This window comes from Pleurodeles waltl, chromosome 5 (genome assembly GCF_031143425.1).
Source record: "Pleurodeles waltl isolate 20211129_DDA chromosome 5, aPleWal1.hap1.20221129, whole genome shotgun sequence".
Classification (NCBI taxonomy): domain Eukaryota; kingdom Metazoa; phylum Chordata; class Amphibia; order Caudata; family Salamandridae; genus Pleurodeles; species Pleurodeles waltl.
This window is the reverse complement of record NC_090444.1, coordinates 1,136,842,050-1,136,860,280: the sequence shown is the minus strand read 5'-3', so window position 1 is coordinate 1,136,860,280 and position 18,231 is coordinate 1,136,842,050. Positions and strand designations below refer to the sequence as shown.

Below are 18,231 nucleotides of genomic sequence, written 5' to 3'. Positions count from 1 at the left end.
CAACACATATTAAAGAATAATGTAAATAGCTGTTCTTTTTAGCAAAAGTAAATTAATGCCAGATTTCCCCTTCTAACTTGAGCATATGCATCTGAAATGTCGGTTCATCTACCTCGCCTGTGGAACAATTTGGAGTTGGAAGGTCATAATGAAACAGTTATCAATATATTTCCGAGGTTCAATTCAAAGGACAAAATAGGGGTTGACTACATAAAATAGCGGAACATGAAATACAGAGGTGAATCTCAACATTTTAAAAAGCAATAAGACCAGGGATAAGCACGTTCGGCAAAGGTCTGAACTGCAAAGAGATATGCATATGCTACGTGCTATATTCAATATGCATTTATTTGAGCTGTGTATAAATATTTTGGTGATGGCTGTAAAATTTCAAAAAACAGTCCAAGCTTACAGTTGTATTGCGAAATATACATAATATATGAAACAGAGAATCTGCACATAGTCATGTAGCGTCTAACTATCCTGAAACGTGTAAAGTGTTTTTTGTTTACACAGTACATGGGAATGAGCATTTTCTGTCTTGAAAAAAAACAATTAATTGATTTGTCTTAAGCCCGCCAAAGATTTTCGTATACAAAGGTTATTTTCGTAAAAAGGGCGAATGTAGGACTGTCTCTAAAGAAATATGGGGCAGATTTAAGAGCCCCTAGTGTCTTCTTATGCCACATTAGCGTATTTTTTTTACTCTAATGTGGCCCAACAAGGCCAAAATCACCGCACCATATTTACAAAGTGGGGAATGCATGCATTGCCCCACTTTGTAACCCCTTGTGCCACATTATGCCTACTCCAGGCATAATGTATGAAAAGGTGGCGGCCCCCTCCGGGGGGGGCACAAAATGGTGCAAAGAAATCTAAAATATCAGAGCAGGCGTTAAAAGGGGGCATGCCATTGTTTTCAATGGGCCCCTGTGTAGTGTTCAGGGCTAGCCCCAAAGATTTGGCGGTAACCATGAATGGTACATCAATAGTGGCAGAAATTCTGAAGCTGTTACCCCCTACCCTGTGCCATGGTGCACTGTATTTTTAATACAGCGCACACATGGTGGCTGTAGGGGGGGCGCAAGGGGCCCCAAGAATGACACTACATGTAATGTAGCGCCACTTTTCTTAAATCTGGCACTATGACTGCAATTGTCCTTTGAAGATTGATCATGTGCTAAATAACCTCATGAAAACCTCTGGGAAGAGCTGTACACTAGATCTAAAGAAGTCAGCAGCACTAGTGATCATAGGGAAGCTTTGGCTTTCCAGATTTCTTCAAGAATAACCATTCTTTAAGTCTAAATCACAGAGCTCAAAGAAGACTTTTTAATTAAGTAAGAATGCCTATGTTGGTAACTAATGCCAGGATTTCCCACACACCCAGTTTCCACATCATATAAGTGCTGCCACTGCCGATCCTATCATGGCAGTAGCTCATGCATCAAAATGGTGACGAGCCCTTTCTCACAATTATTAAAAACATCTGAGTGAGATGCAACCTGCATAAGAAGTATAAAGACCAAAAAGGTCCAACAATGACAATCTGTAGTGACAGGGCTGGCAGCTGCCTAGTATCAACTCCTGCATTTCCCAAGAGTTCTGATTTTGCAAATCTTTTGTACTTTTCAATACTTTCTTTGAGGACCTGGCTGGAGGTTTTATAAAACAACAGCTTGCATGAGACTTCCACTCTCCCTTGTGCAGTCTTTGTATAAGAGTCACGCTCTAGCATTGTGGGCACTTTAAAAAGCAGCGGGTCCCTGGAATGTCCCAGTATGAAAACAAGGTTGGACTGGCCTATCGGGCAATCTTGCAGTGCCAGAAGGGCTGGTCTGACAGGCTAGAGTGTGGACCAGTATTTTGGCTGTTTGTGGGTTGGATTATTGGTCTACTGGGTCGGTTTTTACAGTTAATTTTCCTGATATTAAAACAAACATTGCCTGCAGCAAGCTCCCATCCATGCAGTTTTCGATACCTTAAGAAGTTATTTGTGGTACCGTGTGCATTCGTAGTAAAAGGAAGGTAGGTGGTTTCGGTGCCATCTTTTGCATCAGGGTTACGTTTTGCGTTATTTGCATATTTGATGGGACAATTATGTCTTTCTCAAGTGCACAGTATCAATTGTGCAGTATTTTAAACCCCTATATGATAGCAGTAGCAAGGATATAAGTCATGGAATAATGTTGTGGCAAGCAGTGAGTATTCTTCTCTCTTGTACAATGCACTTAATTATTTGTTGCATGCTGGGAACTTGATGATGTAAGTATAACTGTTAAACACTGGTGAAGGAACCTTGTATAATGTATCTGACTATCATATATGTCTCTGGTGTTGGCATCTTTTCTACTCCAGCTTACCTTACTCTGTCAATAGTATTTTATGGTATTGTACATATTCTTTATATTGTTGTTCAGAGCGTGTTTTTTTCCATTTTTTGTATTAGTTTAGAGACAGCCCTGAAGTCTCACACATATGTTTTTAATGGATTTGCCCCGAGGAAAGTGGTTCTATTTATCTAAACAAAACAAGAGCAAAACAACAAAAATCCAACACACACATGTCAAAATATGAATTTTTTAAATAATAAGAGTCTTAAACATTAGAAAACAGTGAGAATTCTGTTACTGCACAAAAGTACTTTGGTACCATCAAAATTAAGCTGCACGGACGAGCGTGTGTCAAAAAAAACCAGCAATGAGTCAATTACTCACTCGCAAATGAGACCGTGCATCGTTCCTCCTCCGGTCGGGTTGGCTTGCGCCGTTTCTTCTCTCCCACAAGAGAGTGATGAGTCAATCCCGGACGGGCACCTCGGGCCCAGGCAGGCTTTGCATTGATTTTCCGTGCCCAGTGATGTTGCTTTGCAATCCGGTCGCACGGTGTCAAAAAACTGCGCTGCATGGGGGCTTGCCTCGTTAACAGCAGCCGCTGAGGGTGTTGCGTGTCATTTCTCCAGCCACGTTGCATCAATCTCCTTGCTGCAATGCAGGTAAAGCATTGATATAAGCCGCAAGGCAGTCAGCGTGTAGCTTATCAGCCGCAAGGCAGGTGGTGCATCGAAAGTTTCTCTGGACGGTAGTCTTTGCATATATTTCTGTCCTTTTCCACCAGCTTCACCACCCAGGCCCAGAGACAGGTTAGGACACCACTTGGCAGGACTCTCAGAAAGTCCAGGTGCTGGCAGAGATAAGTCTTTGATGTCCCTGAGACTTCAACAACAGGAGGCAAGCTCACTTCAAGCCCTTGGAGATTCTTCACCAGTGGGAAGTCACTCAAAAGTCAGTCTGTCCTCTCTCAGGCAGAAGCAGCTACTGCAGGCCAACCAAGCAAAGCACAGTCAGAGGCAAAGGGGCAGTACTCCTCCCAGCTTCTCCAGCTCTTCTCCCGGGGAGAGGTTCCTCTTGGTTCCAGAATTAATCTAATTTTCAGGGGTTTTGGGTGCTCTAATACCCCTTTCTGCCTCTGAAGTAGGCCTACTTCAAAGAGAAGTCCCTGTTGTTTTCAAGATCCTGTCTTGCCCAGCCAGGCCCCAGACACACACCAGGGGTTTGGAGACTGCATTGTGTGAGGGCAGGCACAGCCCTTTCTGGTGTAAGTGACCACTCCTCTCCTACCCTCAGCCCAGATGGCCCATCAGGATAGGCAGGCTACACCCCAGCTCACTTTGTGTCACTGTCTAGAGGAGAGGTGCAAACAGCCCAACTGTCAAACAGACCCAGACAGGGGATCCACAAACAGACAGAGTCACAGAATGGTTTAAGCAAGAAAATACCCAGTTTCTAAATGTGGCACTTTCAAACACACAATCTAAAAACCAACTTCACTAAAAGATGTATTTTGAAATTGTGAGTTCAGAGACCCTAACTCCGTATTTGTATCTGCTTCCAAAGGGAATCTTCGCTTTAATCCCATTTAAAGGCAGCCCCCATGTTAACCTATGTGAGAGAAAGGCCTTGCAACAGTAAAAACCGAAGCTGGCAGTATTTCACTGTCAGGACATGTAAAACACCTTTTAAGTACATGTTCCACCTTTAACATATACTGCACCCTGCAGGGGGGGTTTAGGCCTGGCAAGTGGGTACACTTGGCAAGTTAAAATGGCAGTTTAAAACTGCACACACAGACACTGCAGTGGCAGGTCTGAGCCATGCTTAAAGGGCTACTGATGTGGGTGGCACAACTAGTGCTACAGGCCCACTAGTAGCATTTGAATTACAGGCCCTGGGCACCTCTAGTGCACTTTACTAGGGATTTACTAGTAAATCAAATATGCCAATCATGGATAAACCAATGTACACATACAATTTATACAGGGAACACTTACACTTTAGCACTGGTCAGCAGTGGTAAAGTGTCCAGAGCAAACAAAAACAGCAAACAGAAGCAACTTGGGAAGTAGAGGCAAAAAGTTAGGGGAGACCATGCTAATGATGCTGTTGTGAAGCCATTTTAGTTATAGCTCCATGCATGCGATTTTAGCATGACCAGGCCTGCAGCTGTGCACTTTACCCTAGATAAGGAAGCGCGGCTCGTGGCAGAACTCTGGACCTGGTAATCATGACTGTTCGTTTGAGAACCTATAGTAGGTCCGATTTACTGGCCCTTCGGGATCAATGTACACGTTGCGAGTGTTCGCCTGTAGGCCCGTTGTGTGGCCCATATCACTGTAGGTGCGGTGTATGGTCATTGGAACCCCCCTCCCTTATACGCTCCTTAGGGCCTGCTGTAAAGAGGATAGGACAACGGGACTTGAGTATCTGGAGCTTAAACGTCAGATCTGTGGTAAAGCAGTATCAGGAGATTTACGACCTTCTTGCTGATGGTTCGCCGGATGTGCTTTTTCTGACGGAAACGTGGCTCCAGGACTCTGACTCCTCGATAACTAACTTAGCTTTTCCCCCAGAATATGCTATTTTTACTTTAAATCGTACGACTAGAGGTGGAGGTATTGCGATGGCCACCAAACGGCGTTATCCCTGTCAGTGGAAAGCCGCTGAACTTTTGGGGTATGAGGGTGCCCTATTTAAAATAGCGTTTAGTCATCAGTTTACCTTCTCTGGGTTATTAATTTACCGGCCTCCGGGCTGTGATTCTGTTTTTAGGGCTACTCTTCCTGAGTATATTAGCATAGAGGCACTAGGATGCGCAAATTTTAATGTTGTGGGAGATCTTAATCTCCATTTGGACTGTCCTTCCTTACCTACTATTAGGAGCTTTTTGGCGGATCTTGAGGCTTTACAGCTCTCGCAGATGATTACCTTCCCCACACATAAAGGTGGTCATATTCTTGACCCGTTCTTCACAAATTTAGAAGGTCTCAGAGTTCTTGGTTCCTCTCAGTTGGTCTGGACAGACCACATGCTGGTGAAAATGGCATGCTCTCTGTCTGACTCTCCTTTTGTATCTCAGGATAGATTTGTTCTTAAACGACACTGGAACAAATTAAGTCTGGAGGATTTTTATCATCAGCTCGAGAAGGCTCCTTTAGGTCCGCTCACTGAGGTCGATTGTGGATACGACTCCTTCTGTGAGTGGATTTCTGGTGCCCTCGATTCTCTGATTCCTATGTGTTGGTCTAAGTGTCACCGGAAGGAGCCGAGCCCTTGGTATGCCACTTCCTTGGCATCTCTTAAGAGGGTCTGTAGACAGGCCGAAAGATTATGGAGGAAGTCATATGACTCTGATCTGAAAATATGTTATCTTGCTAAAATCAAGATTTATCACAGGGCAGTGTGTCAAACTCGTGCCTCCTTTTATGCTCAACAGTTTCAGAATTCTACCAATCCATCGAAACTTATTTTTAAAGTATTAAAGGACCTGATGGCGAAGAGAGTAATTGCAGGGGAAATATGCTCGGATTCACATTGTGAGGGTTTGGCCTCTTTCTTTCATGAAAAAGTGCAAGCCATCTATCGCACTTTCCCAACGGGTTCCCTGATGCTAGAGCAGGTTGGTCGCACCTTAGGTGAGGGGGAATGTCTTTCCATCTTACCCCCCTTATCTCTGGAGATGTTTGACTATCTCAGCACCAAAATTAAGTCTGGCTCTCCGGCTGACCCGTTGAAACCCGCCCAACTTAAGACTCTGGCACCGGTTTGCCGCTCCCCGGTACTGTCCTTGATCAACCTGTCTCTTTCTTCTGGAGTGGTTCCCGTTAGATGGAAGCAGGCAGTAGTTACGCCAATTCTGAAGAAGGCGACCCTTGACCCCCTTAAACCTGAAAGCTACCGCCCTATCTCCCTTCTTCCTTGGGCCACGAAAATAGCAGAGGCCCATGTGAATGCCACTCTTACAGACCACCTTGGTAGGTTTAACATTCTTGATCCCACCCAGAACGGGTTCCGTGCGGGTCATAGTACGGAGACGGCCCTCCTCTCGATGGTCGAGCATCTGCGCTCCGTGATGGATTCCGGTCGGACGGCGGCACTGTTGTTATTAGATCTTAGTGCCGCCTTCGACACGGTCTCGCACGGAATTCTGATTCGGCGTCTTGAGGAGGTGGGCGTTTCTGGCTCCGCCTTGCACTGGTTTCGTTCCTTCCTTATGGATAGGTCATTCCAGGTGGCGATCCCGCCCGGTAAGTCGTCACTCTACCCGTTAGACCAGGGAGTCCCACAGGGGTCTTCACTGAGTTCCACCCTTTTCAATCTGTATGTGAGACCGTTGGCTGCGGTCGTCAAGCGGTGGGGCCTAACCATGGTATCCTACGCAGATGATACGCAGCTGGCGGTCACACTGAGTGGGGACTCAGACCTGGAGGCTCCCAGGTTTTGTGATGGTCTGCGGGAAGTGGCTAACTGGATGAAATCCAACTGTCTCCAGTTAAACACCAAAAAGACGGAGATTATGGTGGTTGGTAAACAGGTGGTTTTGTGGGATGATAAATGGTGGCCTTCGGAGTTGGGTGTGACTCCCCTCCCAGCGGCAGAGATAAAAAACTTGGGGGTATGGTTTGATTCTTCTCTGAGTTTCATCTGTCATACCAAGAAGGTGGCGGCTTCTTGCTATGGCATCATCAGAGGACTTCGACCTATCCTCAAATTCTTTGATGCACCTACAAGACAGCTGGTGGTTCAAGCATCAGTGCTGTCTAGGTTGGACTATGCCAACTCCCTACTGGCGGGGATAAACCAGTCAGAATTTCGGCGGCTCCAGCGGGTTCAAAACGCTGCGGCCCGACTGGTGACTGGTCTCCCCAGGCGATGTTCGGTGTCCAATACTCTGCGCTCTCTCCACTGGCTCCCTGTGCAGCAGAGGATTAGATTTAAGGTTCTCTGTTTTGCATTTAAAATCTTAAAGGGTACTTCCCCGCAAATCATGGAGAAATTGCTGATTCCTTATGTTCCCTCTCGCACTCTTAGATCGTTAGGCCAGAACTTAGCAGTGGTTCCGCGCTTTAAGCTGAGCAGAATTGGGGGCCGCTCTTTTCGAGTCCTGGCAGCGAGTTGGTGGAATTCTCTTCCTCCACAAATTCGGGCCATTGATGAGCTCCTTCAGTTTAGGCGGGCTATTAAGACCTTTTTATTTGTCTAAGCTTATCTGTTGTGTTTTGTCTTCTTTTGCCCGCTTTTAGTGCTGTGTTGTGTTTACCTTCTCAAAGCGCCGGGACGCCCCTTTGCTGGGGCAGCTGTGCGCGGTACAAATAAAAATAACATAACATAACATATATTTTATTCAGCTTTATTTATTATTTTAACAATAGCCACATTTGCGGTCTTTTGAGCACTGCGTTCTTACGCAAGACATTTCTTTCACTCTGTGCTTCTCTCAAGGTTGCAGTAAGATAGGTTGCTGGTAAACGTGGTAACGCTTTGTCTCTGGTATTCATAGAAACATACACATACTTACGTAGGGACATTTTCACATACACATACTTACGTAGGGACATTTCACAGAACATCTGCTGTTTTATTATAAAAACACTTCTCTATCCCATACTCGTTAGAGGGAGATTCCAGCCTGATGACCACGACTATATGTTGATTGCTGAACGCTTCACTAAAGCTGCTTATGCAGACTTCAGGCCTTTGCACGGGTATGGGGGATGACGCCTTCCCAGGGAAACCTGAAGGGCAGAACTAGAGCTTAACATGCTGTGCTCTAATATAACCTAGGTAGGAATTAGTCTATTGAGTCTAGTGACAATATGGTAGCATTATTTCTATGCTTCACTCTCCTTGTCACAATTTTAATCCTGTCATGCTTTATCATCCGGGTTATTACAGTACATGCTTTATCATCTAAGATGCAGTTGCTTCATTAAAAACCTTATTGAAACATATACTGCCTCTGATTGTCCTTGTATATGTGAGACCAATGTAACTGATAAAAACGGATGCGATCTGAGTGACCACGTTTTCCCTGAGGAATCAATGCGCTCGGCAGCCCAATCATTCCTGCTTTTGGGTAGAGATGAGACACTGCTAGTTAGCCGGAGCAAAACCCGGATTGGGGCGACAGGTGTCACCTGTAGTGGGTAAGACTCAGTCTCCCACCCCGCAGGCGATTCTGCCGCTCAAATCCAGTATTTTCATTAGAATAATGAGAGCTACATAACATGGCGCCTCCAACGTTTGGTCAGGCTCTAATTTTCGGGTCCTCCTGAGTATCTCTGTCACACCACATACAAAGACACCTCAGTACTATATACAGAGGAGACATCTGTGGTATTGAGGATTTTCCTCCTCAGCTAAGAGGGAAGTACCAAACTAATGCTGTAGGTTGTTCAAGCGTGAACCATTAAAAGGATAATCCCCATCTGGTGTGCTTATCTCTGAACTAAATTTATAATTTATTATGGCGAATCCACAAGAGGTAGCAATTGCAGTCAATATGCGACCACCCATTCCTGCACATTTATTGGCACATGGCCTACCGACCGAGGGGGGTCCAGTCACGTTTGTTGTTGAGGCTCACCCAGCCTATAGAACAGAATTTTTTTATTCCTGGGTCACATTGCCAGCAGTTGATGGGAACACTAATACATTTCATCACTATACACCTGCACACGTACCTGCACAATACAGAGCACATGCATTTCTAGAAATACCTCTATCTTACCAAGAACATAATAGTTGGCTTGATGGCACCTTACCCCACACAATTGTACACGTTAGGTTAGGTCCTCTAAGTAATGATGGTCCTATCTGGCCTTTATTGGCCACTTATAAACCTCACCCTGCTGCAGCATACTTAACGGTAGCTGAAGTCTTTTGCCTATATGCTGATCTGATGGCAATATACAGACGTTTAGTACAGTGAGTAAGGCAAACATTAAATACAAACCCAGCATGTGCTGCACTAGTGCAACCACATGCAATAACACCAGGCATTAATACTGCAACTGTATATTCGATCATGGGTAAAGTACCCGCCAAATGAGACGAGATTCCGTTTTGGTTAGCTCAAAAAATAAATGCGCTGGAAGCAGTATTTCCCCATACAGGACCTCAGGATAAACACAGAATATTAACTACATGCTTGCCATTTGGGATGGTTCCCACCATAGATAATTGTAATACATGGGGCACGGTATTTGCCACTCTCTATACTACCACACAGGGTACACCGACACTTGCCAATTTACCGGAACTGTTGAGACAAATTCAAGATGAATACGGGGCTGCCCTGGCCCTGGACTTGGGGATGCAACTAATGGGCAACTTTGCCACAGTTTTCTCAGTTATATGAAAGTAACCTTAAAGGGGAAGCAGTTGCACTAGCGTCGCTCATGTGGCTCCCGGATCACAGGATCAAGAATGTGAGGTGTTAAAGCTTATCGCAGAGACCTACTCTAGTATTGGTCAAGATAGTCTGGGGGCCAGACCAACAAAACCACAAATCCAAGGTAAAGCTAATAAAGATTCTAACAAGCAAGCTCCTGAGGGTACTAAGAAACGTTGAGATAAAAAACAACAGACATCTAAAAAAGAAAGGGGAGAATCTCCGCATACGGAGTCCTCACAGAATAGATATAATCTCAGAAATGGGGATAATATAAAAACACCTGATAGCAATATACTGATACATGCCAATCTTGTTCCTTTCAGGACTCACCGGAAAAACACAGTGAGAGAGGTGGATGGTCAGTGCAAACAACTGAGTATGTGAAACCGAGACAGGAATCACAACTTTCTACAGAAGGTTCTGTAAAAAAAGAAGAGAAACTTCCACAACAAAAACCCCAATTCAAAAAGAAAAAGGTGGCAGCAGTTGCAGTCCAAAATGTCACTCAAGAAGAGGACTATATTGAAGAACAAGAGGTGGGCATTAGTGCTATTAGACAGCACGGCAGAGGTCACAATAGTTCGCCAGAATCTCCTAGAGCATCTGGAGGTGAAAGCAACTGATGACTTCCTACAAGTAGAGACTGCGAACATGCGTGTCTTCATTCCTGATAGGGTGTACAAAGTAACAATACAGTTTAGTCACTGTCAGTTCTTTGTTTTATTTCAGCTAAAAAAGCCATAAAAAGTATCCTACAGTTAGAAGGAGACATTGAGTGCACAATCGATGCACTCTTTTGAGACCCCGTCGTAAACATATATGATATTCTACTGGCTGAAAGAGATTGGCCACCTTAACTTGTCTATACCTGCCCTTATGGGGAAGATGATCAAATCTTCTTTCTCGCCCCTTGTTCCCGGGGAGCTTGCAGAATCCTTTGCCATCGATTGGGCATTGGGGCAGGCACCCTCGTTATATCACAACCGCATTGGATGGGATAAAGATTCCCCCTACCATGTAATCCCTATAAAAAAATCAACCCCAGTATCCAATAAAACATGATGCTAAAGCACCCGCGAGGGAAATCCTCACACAACTGGAGTATCAGGGCGTAATTGAACCCTGTGTCTCACCAATGAATAATCCCTCATTCCCAGTAGATAAACCAGACCATTCGTACAGAATAGTCTTAGACTACAGACTTTTAACCAGTCATACATACACATACGCTATACAAAACTCACATAGCATAGCACTCATGAACAACATAGTGCGTAAAAAATAAAAAACAACACTGGACATTTCCAATGGTTCCTTCTGCCAAAAAATAGCGCCCGAGAGTAGAGACTTAAAAGTTTCAGCGCCCTAGGCTCCCAGAAAAAAATTCTGTTGTTTACCCCAGGGGTACAAGAACAGTCCAGGACTGTTCGCAGCTCATGTGACTTCAATATTGCATGACATAGACCCTGAAGCATTGTCCGATGTAGTTGATATTTACCTCATGGATGATGAATTGCTGCAACATTTAAGGATGGTATCCCGCATTGTTGTGGGATTTGCTGAGTTCGGCTACAAATTAAATTTAAAAAAAACTAAAATAGCCTTCCTTAGCATCCTGTTTCTGGGATATAAGCTATCAAGTGAAGAGAGAGCCTAGCGCCACAATTCTAGGAAAAATGTGTACCGTTACAACCTCCAAATACAATTAGAAAACTACAATCCCTATTGGGCTACCTAAAGTTTGGCAGAACTTACATTCCTCATTATGCGTCATGCATAAAACCCTTATATGACACACAGGCATTCTCAGAGCTTTGCAAACAGACATGCTTGCAGCACAACATTTACATAGAAGGGACAACAAAACACATCTGGTCATCAGATAATTGCTGGTGCCATTGGTTTCACCTATGCAACTTTCAATGAGGTTCAGACAGTCCTGATTGCATACAAATCACATTTGTATTCATTAGCAGAACAACGCTTTGCTCCCACTGAGAAAATTCCCACTGCTGTTCAGATGGCTGTCATTAAAGAAAGGTCACTAGCCCAGGGGAAATGCATTATTGTCATCTCTCCAATTCCAGCCTGTTAGTGCTGGCCCTTTTACAGGGTCATTTCCCAAACATTTTGCCTTTTTCCTCCTTATTTTTCTGACCCTTGTTGGTTGACGTTATGACTGAGCACCTTTTCACTGCCAATCAGTGCTAAAGTGCATGTGCTCTTCCTTGTAAAATTGGTATGACTGGCTTATTTCTAATTGGTATATTTAATTTACCTATAAGTCCCTTGTAAAGTGATATCCCTATACCCAGGGCCTGAAAATTAAATGCTACTAGTGGGCCTGCAGCACTACTTGCGCCACCCACTGAAGTAGCCTTTCAAACCTGTCTCAGGCCTGCTAGCGCAGGGCCTGTGTGCGCAGTTTTCTGCCACAGGGACCTGGCATCTAAATTTACTAGCCAGGCTCAGAACTCCCCTTTAACTACATGTAAGTCACCCCTAAGGTACGTCCTAGCTAGCCCTATGGGTAGGGTGCCATGTATGTAGAGGGCAGGACACGTGCCTAGTAATGTGGCCTTTTCTGGTAGTGACAAACAGCCTATTTGGTTTCTCACTGCTGTGAGTGCTGCCTTCTCATAGGATTGCATTGGAAATGCCCTGCCTTATGTGTAAGTGGTATTGTCTAATTTATGAGGGGTAGCGCAGGCATGTTTGGTATGATTGTAATGGAGGTAAGAAATGCTACCTACTGGTGTAGGTGTATTTTGTATTACTATTACAAAAATGCCACTTCTAGAAAGTGAGCATTTCTCTGTGCTTATGACACTGGTGTTTAACTCCAATCCACGTCTGGGCAGAGTGACAGTTGGGCTTAGTGCATACTTTTCAGACAGCCTGTACACAGGGATGGTGGAGGTGTCACAGAGGTGCATCTACATATTGTATGGTCTTCCTGGGCTGAGAGAAGGGAGCGGCGGGCACACCTGAATTTGTAAATGATGTGCCCTGGCCTCACACAATAGGGTTGTTTCCCCCCCACTGATGTTTGGAGCCTGTGCTGGAGGAGAGAAGGGGCACTCCCAGAACCAGTTGTAACTGGTTGAAACCCTCTTTCCTCCTCATTGTAAAACACACTGTAAACTGAGTATAAGTACAGGGGAATTTTCCCCACAATTTAGTCATTCTTAAGACTCCAGAGACTCTCCTGAAACTGGACACAGGACAATGCTGAATGGACTCACCAGGAACCACCATGGAACCACCATGGACTGCTGCTGCTGTGCTGACCTGTGACCTGCCTGGTCACTAGGAGGAGCTGCCATCATCTGCATCCCTTGTGCTGGCCTGTTTTTGGGCCTGCTAGCCTTGTGCTCCCCACCTCCTCTCTTCTGTCTTCAGGGGCAGGGTGGCCTGGCCCCTAGCCCCTGCAACTACCCACAGTACGAGGAGTGCAGTTTCGTATATTGAAATCTGTCAGGGAGACCAGATCCTCGGGGCCTGCGCATGTTCCCAACATGTCCACCACAAGACAGCTCCAAAACTCTGATAGAAATATCACTGAACATGAAATAACACTCTGTTGAGTCTAGGGTTCAATGATACTCTGAACATGAAATAACACTTAGACTGAAGAAACATGAATGGCCTAGAACTAGGCTCTAACTAGGCCTCAAGAAATCTAGGTACCTGGAAAAAATCAAGAATGGGTTAATACAATGTTTCATATGAGCTTTTCATGAAATATCACATACAGTTTAGAAATACAAGAACCTTCTAGAATAATGTTTGAGAACAAACATTGCATCTTTACATGAGGACAAAAGGTAATCTGAAACATTCCCTGGAAAACAATAGGGATTGTACTAAGGACTTAGGCCCTCATTACAACCCTTGCGATCGGTGATAAAGCGGCGGTGAGACCGCCAACAGGCCGGCAGTAAAAAAAATGAAATCATGACCATGGCAGAAACCGCCAACATAGACAGCCACTTTAACACTCCGACCGCCACGGCGGTACAAACAAACAGCATGGTGGTCACTGCCAACAGACAGGCGGAAGACAATGTACCGCCCACACTATTATGACAGGCCAATCCGCCACCTTTTCCGTGGCGGATGCAACATGAACAAAAACACGGCGGAAACAGGACTTGGAAGGGGAAACACTCATCTCTACACAACCCACGAGGAACCAGAACATCATGAAGCCTGAACTCCAAATACTCCCTGCGTTAGTCTTCCTGCTCCTCTACCAGAAGCACGACCGACGGCGGCGAGTACTGCACCTATGACACAGGGGAGGGGGGCAGGGGGAGGGAAAAGAGAGTGACACACACATGCAACACGCAACACCCCCACCCCCACCCTCACCCACAACAACATACACACAAATACATGCTGCAACATTACATTTACACCCCCCAAGCCCCCCTGGAAGAACGCAAGGACAAAAGGAAATGAGTGTAACCGCTGTAATCAATAAAAATCCATTAGTCCAAAATATATATATACTATAAACAAATATGTACACCCAGATTTCATGTCCAGGTACTGCACCTACATAGTCCGTGGACCACTGGGCCCAAAATGCATGAGCGAGGCCCACACAAGATACCCGATCGAAACGGAGAGAACACTGCAGGGGCATCAGATCGAAATAAAACAGGCACCTCAGGGGGAAGGGGGGGCACCTCAGCCGGATGAGTGCATGACGCCACCTCCACGAGGGGGCTCCATGCCCATTGATGTATCCTGGGGAGTGCAAAGCCACAGTCTCTCAAGTCTCTCCAGTGGGTGGTTTGCCCACTGCTTTATCCTGGGGAGTGCAAAGCCACAGTCCCTCAAGTCTCTCCAGTGGGTGGTTTGCCCACTGCTTTATCCTGGGGAGTGCAAAGCCACAGTCTCTCAAGTCTCTCCAGTGGGTGGTTTGCCCACTGCTTTATCCTGGGGAGTGCAAGGCCACAGTCTCTCAAGTGGATAACAGTCTGGTTCTGGAGGGGGCTTTGTGCCCAGAGTGCTTTATCCTGCCAAGGACAGAGATAGTGGATGCCTTTCTCCAATGGTTCTGGAGGGGGCTTTGTGCCCAGAGTGCTTCATCCTGCCAAGGACTGAGGTATTGGATGTGACAGTCCACTGACGGTGGAGCAACATGGAAGCTGCCCAGGCCCCTGTAACTAACCGCCAGCAGATACGGATGACCACTGGGGATGGCAGCCATGTCTGCGGTGGTGCCACTGGCTCAGGTTGTGGCGGGTACGCTGGCGGTGCTAGCGGCGGTGTCATTAGCGGCGGTGCTCGCGGCGGTCATTTTGGCGGCGGTGCTGGTGGTGGCCTCACTGACTTCGGTGCTGGTGGCTGGCTCACTGACTGCCGTGCTGGTGGCTGGCTCACTGACTGCCATGCTGGTGGCTGGCTCACTGACCACAGTGCTAGTGGCTGGCTCACTGACCGCGGTGCTGGCGGGAGTGTTAGTAGCGGCGGTGCTGGTGCCGGGCTCACTGACCGCGGTGCTGGCGGTGGTGTCAGTAGCGGCGGTGCTGGAGGCGGGCTCACTGACTGCGGTGCTGCTGAAGGGCACAGTGTCTGCGGTGCTGGCGAAGGGCTCAGTATCTGGGCTGCTGGCGGCGGTGTCCGTGGTGGCGGGCATGTGGTGGTGCCGGTCTTGTCAGCCATGCAGGTTGGCGGTGACGTTGACTTGCCTTTCTTCTTCAGGCCCTTCCCCACCTTGGATGGTGGCGCAGCTGTCTTGCCACTCCCCACAATTGTCTTGCCTAAGCTCTTGGTGGCAGGTGTCTTGGCCTTCTCCCTCCGGGATGTAGGCAACTTTTTCTGTTTCGGAGGTGGGGGAATGTCCTTGGCCTCGCTCCTTGGGACACTGGCAGCCCTGTTGCTTGGCGCACTCCAAAATCCGGGTACCATTGTGCCCGGTGATGTGGTGGCTGAGGTGCTGGGTTGGGACCTGGAAAGGGGGGCCCTAGGGGACGGACAGTGGGGGGAGGTGTAGGGAAGAGGTCAACATTTAAGAGGAAACGTTTTTTAGACACACTGGGATGGGTAGATGGAGGGGTTTTGTGAGTGGAGGAAGAAGTAGTGGTTGTAGGAGGTGTTCGTTTGCTGACTTTGGGTGAAGGTGCATGGGCTAGAGGCTAGCATGAGGTGGATGGCTGTTGGGTGGATGTGTGACTGCGTTTGTGTACTTTAGGAGGAGGGCTCACAGGCACACTGGTAGAGGACACGGGATGTTTGAATGGTAGTGGGGGTGGTGAGTGCACGTGAGTGGTGTGTGGTGATGGGTATGCTCATGATGGAGGTAGTGGCTGAAGATGTAGTACATGCAGGTGTAAGTGGAGACGTGACAGGGAGGAAGGAGGGAGACGTGGAGGAGGGGGACACAGTGGATGCAGTGGATGTTGCCATGTGTGCATGGGTAATATGCTTGTGTGAGTGCTTGTGAGATGTGTGGTGCTTATGTTTGCCAGAGCCACCCTTGTGTGTTGAGGTGTGTGCCTTATGGTCTGATGGTGTGCTTGGGATAGGCTGAGGTACTGGGGATTGGGTATGGGTTGAGGAAGTTGGAGGGGGGAGGCTGGACACTGGAACAATGGCTGCCATCAGTGCAGAGGCCAGAGCCTGAAATGCTCGCTGTTGGGCTGCCTGGCCAGAATGAATGCCCTCCAGGTATGCATTTGTCTGTTGAAACTGCCTCTCTACACCCTGGATAGCATTCAGAATGGTAGGCTGCCCAACAGTGAGGGATCTCACAAGGTCAATAGCCTCCTCACTGAGGGCTGCAGGGCTGACTGGGGCAGGGCCTGAGATGCCTGGGGCAAAGGAGATGCCCACCCTCCTGGGTGAGCGGCCACGGGACACATGCAGAGGGGCTGCTGGGAGGGCGGTGCTGGTAGGGGGTTGGTGGCTGTGCCTGTAGATGCGGTGGGCACAGAGGGACCCACCACCGCAAGGGAGCTCCCATCAGAGGAGGAGTCAGTGTCGCTGGTCTCTACTCCTGTCCCCGTTGTGGAGCTCCCCTCGCCCTCCGTCCCACTGGTGACTTCTGACTCCATTACTTCACCCTCCAGGGCCATGTGGGATGCAGCTCCCTCCTACTCCGGTGGCACAGCTGCTCCGCCTGATGATGCTAATACACACAAGAACAGGGAGACCACAAAAAGGGTGGGGAAGAAAGAAGAAAGACATGTTCAGTGCATGTCATACCGCTACCGTTGGCGGACACTACAGACACAGCAGCCCTCGGCACTACGCCATGCAACTAGAGTTCCCTAATTAATCACAGGGACATGGGGTACATGGCCTATGCCCGATTGCTGCATACCTGGAAGTCACAGGACACTGACTAGGTGTTGATGGCTCTTACCACTGATGGGTTTGGGGTCACTTAGCCTGCCTCACAAAGGGTCCTTGCCTACAAAGCTTGCCCTAGTCTAAGGGAACCCACTGCCCAGCTCCCCCACCCAAACACCTCCAATGCGCGCAGAGTCAGATGGATGTGACGGTACTTACCCCCTTGTGTCTGCTGTGATGCCCTCAAGCTCCCATCCAACTCTGGATTTGCCACTGCCAGAATCCGGAACATTAGGGGGGTCATGGTGCAACGGGCACCCCTCCCACGTTGGGAGGCCATCCCCAGCTGGGCCTCCGCCGTCTTCTTGCTCCAGTGGCGAATGTCCTCCCATCTTTTCCGGCAGTGGGTGCTCCGTCTGTGGTGGACCCCCAGGGTCCGGACGTCCTTGGTGATGGCACGCCAAATATCCTTCTTCTGGTGGGCGCTGACCTAGAGGAATAGTACAGGGGAAAAGGAAAAACTTTAAGCGTTCGGACCGTCACAGTAATTGGCCCATGTTCCCACCCTTGCCCTGACGCACATACACACACCGTCCGATCATGCAGGCCTTACCCCCACCCCATCTTCCATCCCCACCACTCCAAACAGGCATTTCCCATACAGCATGCTCACAGTGTACTCACCTGTTTGTCTGGAGGAACGTAGAGTAGCGTGTACTGGGGGACGACCCCATCCACTAGTTTCTCCAACTCCTCCGATGTGAAGGCAGGGGCCCTTTCCCCAGACACATGAGCCATCGTCGCTTCCAGACTGAGGTCACAGCAGCACTTGCAGTGTAGGTACTCTCCTGTCGAAGATCAGGTATCAAGTGAGTGAACAGACAGAAAATGGCAGTCACGTCCATGGCGGTGCGTACCGTCACTGCCGGCATACATCGTCATTGGCTCCTGGGACCCATAGGGTCCAATGTTAACCAATGCAGGATTGCGCCGTAGTCTTCGACCGCCTACCGCAACGGTGCACAATGCCATTGCAGTTACCTCATTTCCCCTTGTCCCACATTACAGGCCAGGCAGCGGCTATTTCAGGGGGCCACATGGCATTAATTTTAAATGCATCACACATATCTAGGCCTTGCATACACACAGAGACAGGCACATAGCGTATTGACAAATGTGTGCAATAAAATTGTG

General features: G+C 47.6%; 1 protein-coding gene across 4 annotated transcripts in view; it reads right to left on the bottom strand.

Annotated features, from left to right (window-relative positions):
• Positions 1-18,231, bottom strand: part of LOC138296317 (amine sulfotransferase-like) — a 511,069-nt gene that overhangs the window by 191,464 nt on the left and 301,374 nt on the right. The window lies entirely within an intron of this gene.